Here is an 11,929-nt window from a genome sequence, read left to right on the forward strand (position 1 = left end):
TCCACGCGTGAAGCCACTCTCCACCCGTCAAACGCTCATATTATAATTATAATTAGAATTTTTAAATATAATATCTATTATAAAAAAAAGTTTATATATATTTGAATGAATATATTACGTAGTTAATCAATATTTCTATTGAATGTAAATTTGTGTTATGAATATATAATTTTGATATTCTCAACAGAGTTATACTCGGAGTCGTACTTCCTGTAAACACATGGTCTACTGGACCCCGAATTTTTGTTGATTATATAAGAAGCGCCATTATTCACAAAGATTTAGTGTCGGAAAAGTGGCAGGGATCGGTTTAAGGAAGGCCAACAAGCTGTTCATGAGTAGTGTAGCCATTATCGGTTTCCTTGTGAGCAACCCAATGTCATTGTGTTTTCTGGTTATTTTATTAGCTCTCAACGGTTTCCGTCACCCTTCCTCTCTGCCCAAACGACACACTGCAATGTTTAGGCGAGGCCAAATAGTATGCTAACTGCCACGTAGCACTGTTGTTACTCTGCCGCTTGGGGTGTTGCTGCTGCTGGTACTCATGGTTTGCGTTTTCTGTAGAATTTTGTCTCGTCCCAGGCTTGTTTCCGGCCCGAGATCATATCTAGTCATGGGTTAGGCCGCTTGCTTCAATGGTATGCAGAAATGCTCGCAGAATCCCCCACGCAGACCATTCTGGTCGAGCGACTGGGAGCGGTTCGGACAGTTGTGACGGCGAATCCTGAGAATATTAAGTATATACTGAAGACCCAATTCGACAATTATCTAAAGGGGAAGCCCTTTACGGCCATTCTGCACGATCTGTTGGGGAAGGGGATCGTTAATTCCGACGGGAATGCCTGGAAATTGCAGCGCAAGGTTGCCAGCTATGAGTTCAACACTTGCTCTCTGCGGGAATTTGTTCTGCGAGTCATCGAAGAGGTCACGGATCGACTCCTGCCAATTCTTGATGAGGCCAGCCAGATGGGCAGAGGATTGGATTTTCAGGACATTCTGCAGTGTTTCGCGTTTGATAATATATGCAAAGTTGCGTTCGGGATCGATCCGGCTAGCCTTGATGCGAGCCTTTCTGTTTCGGAGTTCACGCAGGCTTTCGATGTAGCAACCGAGCTCAGCGCTCGGCGCTCCACTGCGCCGATCTCGTTGGCGTGGAATATAAATAGGATGCTCAACACTGGGTCGGAAAAATGCTTCCGCTGCGCAGTAAAAGCTGTGCACGAGTTCGCCATGGATGTCATTCAGTAGCGGAGGCGGGAAATGAGCAGCACTGGTCCCTGCAAAAGGAAAGACGAGCCGGGAAGTTTACTTTGTTTCTTGCTTGGAAGAAGCTGCTCGGTTCCCACAGTTGACTTTGACAGGCATCCAATTTGGCCTTGCATCATCTAGAAAAATAGTAAGTAGCATGAACGAAATAGAGAAGAAATCTGGTCCTTGTTTAAATTTCTTCTGTCTTCTTTTGTTGCTTGCTTCGCATAGGGGTAAACGGATGAAATGATAGCTTATAGATCAACCCTGCGACTAAAGTTGCTTTAGCCTTTGCTGTTTACTTGTATGCTTCCCTTGCTCTTGCTCCTGCCTTAAATGGTTCCTTTTACCCCATACCAAGCTGCGACAGATACATTTAATGGTTAGAAGTCAACAACTTAGCCTGCTACCTTAGCTTCTGCAAAAGAGAGAGCACTTAACCCCTTTATTTCATTCCGATTCATGGCTAACAGTGTTGTTTTATTAAAAAAGAATTGAGATATAATATAGATATATATAGAATGTGTTATAAACAAGTAATCTTCGAACATGAGTGAAAAGAGACAATAATGCACACTGCCTTGGACATGAATGAACGAAAGCGTGCATTCAAATATGGATTTCAAATTAACAAGTTTAATTCATCGAAGATCAACAAAAACTTAAAAAGAATACAATATATTATAATATCCTAATATAAACAATGAAATATATTAGACTTATATTTATTCCTGATAAATTACAGAGTTTATGCTTTTACATCCTGTCTGAAATAAAATTATGCGGGTGCGGACTCACCTAAATAGAGAAATTCCTTGATAAGTTAAATAATCTTGTTTTTTCAGAATACTTTCCAAAATCCTTGAAGATACTAGGCGTTTCAGAATACTTTCCAAAGATGTCTGGTCGTTTTGCTGCTATTTTTTTCGACCTAATCAGATTCTGATCGTCTTGCTGCTATTTTGTTTGGATTAATCAGAGTCTTTGGCTTTACAAACCAACGCAATGGCCCATAACCAGAGCCGATGTTTTTGGACTGTTCGGACTGGAAATAGTAGACGTTATAGATGGCGTCTCCTCAGAAATTTTTCATCCAGGAAATAAGGGATGCAGGCGCAAGATTAATGGAAAGGAGCAAAGGGAGGACTTCAACAGAACTCAGCTGGAGCAGTTGGAAGTGCATGACATAGTGCTGTCAACTGTCAACTTTTGAATGTATGACACTTGTTTATATGCCATACACTTGTTTAAATGTAAACGAAATGGTGGCAGGCGTACATGCAAGTGGTGGTGTACATGCAATGTGATAATATAGTTACTGCCAACATGCGCCAATATGCTCAAACCCTCAAACCTGCTAATATGCTCAAACAATCGTGCAAATAATTCAAACTAATGTTAACATTAATACCTGAACTCTTTGACCGCCACTAATAATAAACAGGTTTAAAACAAAATAAACCTATGGTCCAGCCTCTTCCGCCTCAGGAAGAGGCCAAATAAGATGGCGCTTTTGAAGACTTTGGTTACCTGGCAATGGCAAACACCATCACATTTGGAAACTTTGCTCACCCTCCAATAATCACCGTAAATTAATAACATAGCGGTTTAAATTAATGCTATCTCAGCGCATTTGGATTACTATAGTCCCTGGCCATTGCCAGATGGCAGGGACTAATAAGACGGTATCATCCCCTGGAATGCTATTTATAAATTCAAAAATTACACGAGGAAAAAGGTGAGCGAGAGCCCCAAAGTCCTCCAAGGAAATATCTGCATCCGCTTCTACGAAAGGAACCTGGTTATAAATAGAAGAGAAGTTGTCAAAAGTTATGGCAAAAATAAATAGAACTAAAAGTAGCCTTAACCAAAAAGCTATGACAAAATAGCAGGTTTGTGGGTTTTTTTTTAAGTAATGTTACTTTAATGTTTTAAAGTGAAGTTAAGTAAAGGAAAGGATGAAAGTTATATATAAATTATAAATTCACAAGGCGTAACCAAAAGTTTTACAATCTATTAATAATTTTTTTTTTTTTAAATCAAGATAAACCTAGCAATAAAACAAAAAAAGCCCTGTCCCAATTCTTAAAAAAAAGAATCTTTGACCCTTATTTAGAATAATCCAACAACTTCAACATGAAGGTTTTTCTCGTGAACTAGAACCTTATTATACTTGTTGAATTTCCTTATAAACCTCCATTCTTTCTTCTACCAATCACTTGCTATCTTACTCATCCAATATTGATATATGTTTAAAATCATCTCTTAAGATAGGGGATTATGTTTTATTTTCATTTTCATTTTTTTTTAAATAGTCTTCCCATCGATTATACAAATTTTAAATGTAACAGATATAAGATGCTTTTAATGGCCAAGATAATAAGGTGGATTTAATGGCCAAGAGTTATCTCGCATTGACCAATCCTTTTAGCAATATAAGACTTCTTTCTCGTATATTTAGAAGAAGACCCAAAAAAAACATTTGGTGCATTCCATTAGTATACAAACAAATTCCTTGACATCTTCATGGTTATATTTTGTAATCTATAATATCGTTTATCCACTTTCTTCTAATTTTTCTTGTGGGTCTTTAAGCCTAATATACTAGGTAAATCATGTCTAATAGATTCAGCATAAGGTATATTATAATCATCCATTATTTTTGAGGCTTTATCCCGTATTTTGCCACACTATTGATTTTCTTCTTTTATCCACTTCGTGGCAATTGAGCAATCTAATGCTCAATGATTCAAGGATACTTGAATTTTCCTTACTTTTTTCTTTAAAATTTTAACAATATTTTATGGGTTCTTTTTTTTTCTCCCTGTTGGGTTGTGTTACATTCTTTCCACGACTAGCCCCAGTGAAGGTTCCATCACTGAGTAAGTATGTGTACTATGTATCATTTATAGATGAGTTCTCAAGGAATACATGGATATATTTCCTCATGAATAAATTTGAAGTCTTTGATAGGTTTAAAGAATTTAAGGCTCTGGTGGAAAACCAGACAGAGAAGAAGATACAAGCGTGGAGAATAGATAACAGTGGAGAGTTTTGCAAGAAGGAATTTGAAGAATTCTGTAAGAAGTGTGGTATAGCACGAAAGAAGACTACACCATACACACCTGAACAAAATGGAGTTGCAGAAAGAATGACAAGACATTGATGGAAAGGGTAAGAAGCATGCTCAGTGGTACCGGGTTAGGACAAGAATTCTGGGTAGAGGTAGTGGAGACAACATGTAACCTGGTCAACAGATCACCTTCATTAGTGTTGAAGGATAAGACTCCACAAGAGGTATGGACTGGTAAGAAACCCTCTTTTTCACATCTGAGGGTATTTGGATGTCATGCATATGTACATGTTCCAAAGGAGAAAAGAACCAAGTTAGATAGGAAATCTGAAAAGTGCATATTTATTTGGTATAAGGACGGTTTAAAGGGTTATAAGCTTTGGAACTCAGTAACAAGGAAGGTTGTGTACAACCGAGATGTGGTGTTCAGAGATCTGAAAGATGTTATTAAACATGAAGTCCCATGAAAGGAACCTGAAAAGATAGAATTTGAGTTAAAAGAAGAAGAATCAGACTCTATAGTAGAAGAGGAATCAAAGGATGAAGAGCCACAAACTCTGGGTGGGAGAAGATCAGTTCGAGAAAGAAGGCAGCCAGAAAGGTATAGTCCATGTTCTTTCTGTTCAAATTTTGCTTTATCTATTACTGATGATGATCCCAGAACTGTGAAGGAAGCAATAGAATCAGAAGATGGAAAACTCTAGAAAGAGGCCATGGTTGATGAAATGACATCTTTGCACAAAAATGAGGCTTGGGATCTGGTGGAGTTGTCAGCTGGAAGGAAACCCATTAGTAGCAAATGGGTGTTCAAGAAGAAGATGAATGCAGAAGGAAAGGTGGAGAAATACAAAGCTTGGTTGGTAGCAAAAGGTTATTCCCAGGTGTCGGGAATTTATTTTGGTGATATTTTTTCTCTTGTTGCCAAGGTAGCTTCTATTAGATTACTTTTATCTGTTGTTGTTGCTTTTGATTTTTAGGTTGAACAGATGGATGTGAATACAACATTTCTTCACAGGGATCTAGAAGAGGAGATCTATATGAAGCAACCTGAAGGCTTTGCGGTGAAGGGTAAGAAAGAACTAGTATGCAAGTTAAAAAGTCTCTGTATGGGTTAAAAAGTCACCAAGAATGTGGTATCAGAAATTGATACATTTATACAGGGACTTGGCTTCACAAGAAGCAAAGCAGATCACTGTGTGTATTTTAAATTAATTAGTGACCATGTTATTTATCTGGTTTTGTATGTGGATGATATGTTGCTGGTTGGAAATGACAAAGAAATTATCGAGGATTTGAAGACCCAATTGTCCTCCAAATTCGACATGAAATATCTTGGTGCTGCAAACTATATTTTGGGCATGGAAATTAAAAGAGATCTGGAAAAGAGGAAGCTCTAGTTAAACTAGAGGAAGTATATCGAGACAATACTGCAGAGGTTTAATACCCAGGATAGTAAACCGGTGAAGATTCCTATTTCTGTAGGTGTAAAGTTATCTGTTGAACAGTGTTCCAAGACACAAGAAGAGGAAGAGGACATGTCCCATGTTCCATATGCAAGTGCAGTTTGTAGCCTGATGTATGCAATGGTCTGTACTAGACCAGACATTACACATGCAGTGGGAGTATTGAGCAGGTTTATGTCAAAAATAGGGAAGGAGCATTGGATAATGGTGAAGTGGGTTTTCAGGTATTTGTGTGGTACTAGTGATTATGGTTTGTGCTACCAAGGAAGACCAGGATTGGACAGAGTTTTGGATATATGTGGCTTTCTTGATGCAGACTGGGCTGGAGATTTGGATCAAAGAAGATCAACAAGTGGGTATGATTAAACCTATTTGGGGGTGCAGTGAGTTGGATGAGTAAGAAACAATCCGTAGTGGCACTATCAACTACAGAGAAAAAATACATGGCAGCCACTCATGCAAGCAAGGAAGTGGTTTGGTTGCAGAGATTGTGTTCAAGTATGAGGTTAGTACAAGGAGCTATAAGGATAGACTGTGATAGCCAAAGTGCAATTTTCTTGGCAAAGAACCCTTCTTATCATTCAAAGACAAAGCACATTGATGTTCAGTATCACTTTGTGAGGGATATGATAGAAGACAAAAAGGTGTTGCTGGTAAAGGTGGACACTTTGAATAATAAAGCAGATGCATTGACAAAATCTGTGATCTCTGAGAAATTCTCTTGGTGTAGAGAAACAATGGGCATTGTAGGGCTAGATAAATCACTAAGCTTTCCTATGGCCCCCTGTGGAAAGAAAACAACAAGTGGAAGAATGTTGGGTTGTGTTATATTCTTTCCACGACTAGCCCTAGTAGTTTAACCAGGAGGTTGGAGGGGGGGTGGAGCCCCCACTTTGTTGCACCAATGCGCAGCGGGAGGGTCATAGGGGGTTTGAGGGGTGCGGTTAACCCCCCCATGGAGTCCGAGGTAGTGCCCCAAGGAAAAAAAAAAATTTGGACCCATGGTTTTGCGCATGGTTTTTGCACATGGTTTTGGGCACGATGGTTTTTGGTCCATGGTATTGGATGCTTTGGCATATATATATATATATATATATATGTATGTATGTATGTATGTATGTATGTATGTATGTATGGTAACATTGAAAGGAACATAATCAAAAATCAATCTGGTAGTCCCAGTTTTTGGATCTAGGTGAAAATATTTGTGTATATTTGTTTTATGTGTTATGCTCTTGCTATTGTTTATTTATTTTTTTAAAATTCGTATGTAGTTAATTTCTGTACAGGGTTAAAACCTACACTCCCAAACAATTATTTTATCAAAGGTCTCCTATGAAGACCTTTTATCATATATTTGTGTGTCCACTCTAACACTACATGTGAGTAGATCATATATAAATCAATATATTTTTCTCACATGTTTAAATAATTTCAATTAGGTATGATTCAGTTGATCATTGACAATAATGACTTCTTCTTTGAAGAACTTTGCATCTTGTCCACTAATTATTGATTGTTCTTATTGTGGTTGTAAGGAATTAAGCTATTAATAAAAATCAATGGAAATAAATTGTATATTTATTTCATTTTCATATTTCCTTATCGTTAGTTCATTTCATAAGTACTTGTTGCAAACTATCAACCTATTAATTGTGCTTCCTCTTAGCTTCATATCACTAAATATCAAATCGTTTCTTTTAGCCTACAATTTCATCTTTATGCTTCTTTTTTTCTTCCAGTTTTAGCAAGTTAAATTCCTCATTAAGGTTTGAGGTTTTCCTCTATAATTCTTCTTCTAAGATTATCTTTTTGTCACCCAACTTGGCTTCCAATTTAGTCACTTGAGTTCTATATTTCTCCAATTCATTAACAAACCATGAATTTGTAGTTGCAAAGACTCTAAGGGCTGATGCTATTTCTCGAGTGACCTCCTTATGTTTGCTAATAGGCTGTCGGGCCATATATTATTGTAATGATTCTTCAACCAATGATTTTGTTTTTATTTTAACATTTTCTTTCTTCTCTATGTTAAATAAATCATCTCTCAAAGGTATGATAGGTTCCTCCTTAAGATCCATTTGATCTAATTCGATTAAGGGGTAACATTACCACTTCTCGTGGCTAATGGAGTAAATATAATAGAAGGTTAAATTATTTTAGTTAATTCAGTTGTACTAATAGGAGTATTTTTAGTTACAACATTTTGAATTTTAATTTACTCGTGTATTTGAGTAATTTAATCTTTAGAAGAATCTAGGATTTCCTTCACCTTGTCACATGATTTTTTTGCATTACTAGTTTCTATGGTAGAAGTATCTTCAGTAATTGTATTTTTTTTAGTTTGATGGATGTTAGAATCTATCATTTTCTCATAATTAGATGGAGTTGAATAAATAGGCTCACTTTCTTGTGAGTCCTTCCTTGGCGTTTCCTATGATACATACATAGAAACAAAAATAAATTCACCTTGTTTTGAGGTTGTTGGATCATGTTTCTACTAACTATGTTGATCTTGTTTCAATGTAGTCTAACTTGTACTTCCAATGTGTTATGTTATAATTTTAATGATAGTATAGCTAGTTGATTCTTCTGGAAATATATGTTCAATCCATCTTCCATTGAGATTGTCTCTTTTATTCAAAAATACTTGACCTTGTTCATTGTACAAAGTTTGAAACCCTTCCAATCTATACTAAATTTGATATGAAAAATATTTTAACAACCACATGATTGAAATGATTAATGATGGACCTCCCAAATAGGTATGTTCAAGGCCCACCTAACCATCCTTTGGCATGTTTAAACCTCTCCTTCTACATTTGGTAATGTTTTTTTCAAGTTATAATGTGTTCCTAGGAAAGTTTGGGTATATTTGTTATATCTTGTGGCCTAATGCATTAAACGTGCAAAACATTGAAGATTTATTATGTACATAATGTTGGATACCATTGAGAGAGAATTAAGGAGGCTTAGTCCTTCCTACAGGCTAACCACAACTTGGTTGACTCATGAACAACTATTGCCTCTCTGTGGCCATGAGTATACTAAGGGAACAAATCTGATCTTTTAAGAGTTTTAGAAGGAAATGGTCCCCCCTTCGAGGAGGTTTCCCCTCAACCTATTTTTGTATAAATAAGAGAGCCTAAAAGCTCAGTAGGGTTTCAAATTCTAGAGGATAAATAGTGATTATGAGAGAAGGATACTTCTGCCTATTATTTTATTTTTTATTTTACATGTTTGAACACTTTTGAGGTTAATGAAAAAAATTATTTTATTCTCAGACAAGTTTGCTTCAATGGACCTAAGTCTCCTTTGGTTAGGGCCCAACTAAAGCGCTCAAGCCCCTTCCTTTCTACATTTCTTTTGCATGCATTGAGTCTAACTATGATTTCCTGCAAATCTTGTTTATAAGAAAAGAATTGTCCTTGCAGTTTTATAAGTGAGCTCCTTATTGAAGCTTGGTTGTGTATCTTGTGATGATAAGCACCAAAAATAATTCTATTTATGCAATAAGTAGTTTCCACTATAAATTCAACTCATCCTTTCCAATTTCATTTTGTTTTCTACAATTAGTAGTTTGATAGTTGCTTAATAATCTTTTCTTTATCAGTTGAAAATTTATTTTTCCTACAAATGGAATAAATTATTTCATGTATTAGATTAGCATCATTTTTCATGCATTATCATCACCTTCTCCTTCACTACTCTTCGTTTCTAGAAACTATCCACATACTGAAAAATTGCATAACCGAGCTACAAGAAACCTCTAACTTCATCTTTTCCCTGCATAAGTCAAATAATTAAGTGTTCCTAAGATTGGGAAGGTCCCTCACACCATTAAACAACATTTAACCTCCTTTTCCATCCTCCAACTAGCTCCTAAACATCATAAAAGTGTTCTCAGATTCTTCCATAGCAAAATAGGGCATCTTGTATAAAAACACATTTTTTCTTCAATCACGTCTAGAATTGAATCCAAAGTTTGTCCTTCATTTATCATTACTCCAAAAATTCATTTCAACCTTGAAGATTGATTTGAGAATACTGTATGTCCCCTAGGAACTTCACTTCACAACTGTAGTTTCATTTCTACAATTATGTCAAATTTATTTTGTTATTTGTTAAATAGAATGAGATTGATTTACCTTCATCAGTCTTGAGCATTTTGTTTTTCTTCTTCCAAGTAGAGTAGAGTTTTCTTCAGTTATTTCCTTTCCTACGATAGAATATATTTACTTCCTGCGAATTAGATTAGGATCTAATTCTATCATTTACTTTATACAAAATAGTTTATGGTTTTTTTCTTCCATTTACTTTTGTGCAATCAAAATAGGTTTTTATTTATGTCTTTTAATTATTTTCAATATAATAGGTTCTATTTCAGTGATTTATTTCTCCTGCAAAGCTAAGATAGGTTTGTTTTCCATTTACGAATTTTTTCAAGTATTTCTTGTAGCATAGTGGTCTCTGTGCATCTTAATTCACTTCATTGCCTTAGATCAACCTAAGTAGAAAAATATATACTTTATATATGGTATTGATACCTCTTAAGTTTTTGTGAACTACATATTGATAAATAAAGTTAGTTTCATCGATAGTTGCAAGTTATTGTTGACAACTTGGGGCTTATCACTTTTTGGCACCATTGCTGGGGAGATGTCAAAATAGGTATTATTTTTCTGCTTTAAGTTGATTCTTTCTCATTTCACTTCCTCAAAAATAAAAGAAAATTACATTTGTTTTTTTGTTCATAAAATACATAAAAGGGAGAAAAAAAAGGTCATTTATTTCATTCCTTGTAGAGCTAGGGATAATTCACGAATTTTTTTGCATAAAACCCCCACTTCTACAAGTAGTCAATCTTCACTTTTTGGTGATTGTGGACCTCCTACTCTGTCTACATAGGATTTAAAGGCCTTTTTGGGTGAGAAACTAGAGATTTTTGAGGAGCCTATAGGAGGAGAAGAAACTTCATCACCCATTGAAAATATGGCTAGAAATAGGTAGCCTAAAGTATTTCATATTAGAGAGACAAGCGGGGAAGATAAAATGAAGAATATTAGCCCCACTACTCTTCCTCAGTTCCATGGAATTGCTGCTGAGGATTGTGACACCTTAATGTTTGAATTTTTTATAGTATGTAGGATATATATTTATACCTCTAATGAGCATAAACTTAAATTATTTCCTTCTACCCTCAAGGATACAACCTTGCGCTGGTTCATGAGTTTGGAAGGAGGCAAGATTACTACATGTGCTCAGATGTAGCAAGAATTCAACACAAAGTACAAACACTATTGCAAATAAAGGGTCACAAAATAAGAAATATTTAGAATGACTCAAGGTCCAAATGAATCCCTATAGGAATTTGAAGAAATATTTCAGCTGAGCTACGAGAGAGATAATTGCACCCTTGGTCCAGAATCAATGAATATAGTCTTACTCTAAGGGGTTAAAGAAGATTTAATGGAGACCCTCAACATGTTGTGTAATGTAGATATTTAATAACTCGTAGAGCTGCAAGGAAAAGAGGTAGATCCAACTAGGGATTGGTAAGTCCTTTACCTTCTACTTCATTCATTAAGAATGAAATAGCATCTCCTATGGAACAATCACTCAAAAACACGATACATCATGACTATTGCATCATCATTTCCCCATACATGTGGCTGCGATAAGATTCCATGGCACTCCTCCAAAATATGCCTATCAACATAATAAATCAATCTATTAATGACTCGACCTACTATCAACATAAAATGATGAATCAATGGCAAATACATGGCTGTAATAAATTGAATGTAACAGCCCACATATGGTTGGTGCAAGTGTCAAGTCACATATGCATGTCATTTCCATATTGTCTCCATGCTAGGATAACTGAAGGATGATCAATGAATATTTCAATAAGGCTTATATACATGTCTTTTCCACTCATACACAGTGAATGCATCAGCTGCAAAAATAATGAGTGAAAAGAAATGAACATAAAGAATAACCCTTAAAAAACATAGCTCCCCAATGAGCATGATATACCTAATATGAAGTGATCTGGATGATATGAAAGTGAATGGAAGAATTGGATCAAAACTCATTACTGCTAAAACACCTTAAGCTCCAAATGCTCTCCCTGAGACCATGC

At 35.9% G+C, this 11,929-nt stretch overlaps 1 pseudogene; it reads left to right on the forward strand.

The window, feature by feature from the left end:
• Positions 1-334: 334 nt before the first annotated feature.
• On the forward strand, positions 335-1,248 carry LOC149194246 (cytochrome P450 94B1 pseudogene; annotated as a pseudogene).
• Positions 1,249-11,929: the final 10,681 nt, after the last annotated feature.

This window comes from Pinus tabuliformis, chromosome 2_2 (assembly GCF_031772625.1).
Source record: "Pinus tabuliformis cultivar Carrire ecotype Pingquan chromosome 2_2, CPIR1, whole genome shotgun sequence".
Lineage (NCBI taxonomy): Eukaryota > Viridiplantae > Streptophyta > Pinopsida > Pinales > Pinaceae > Pinus > Pinus tabuliformis.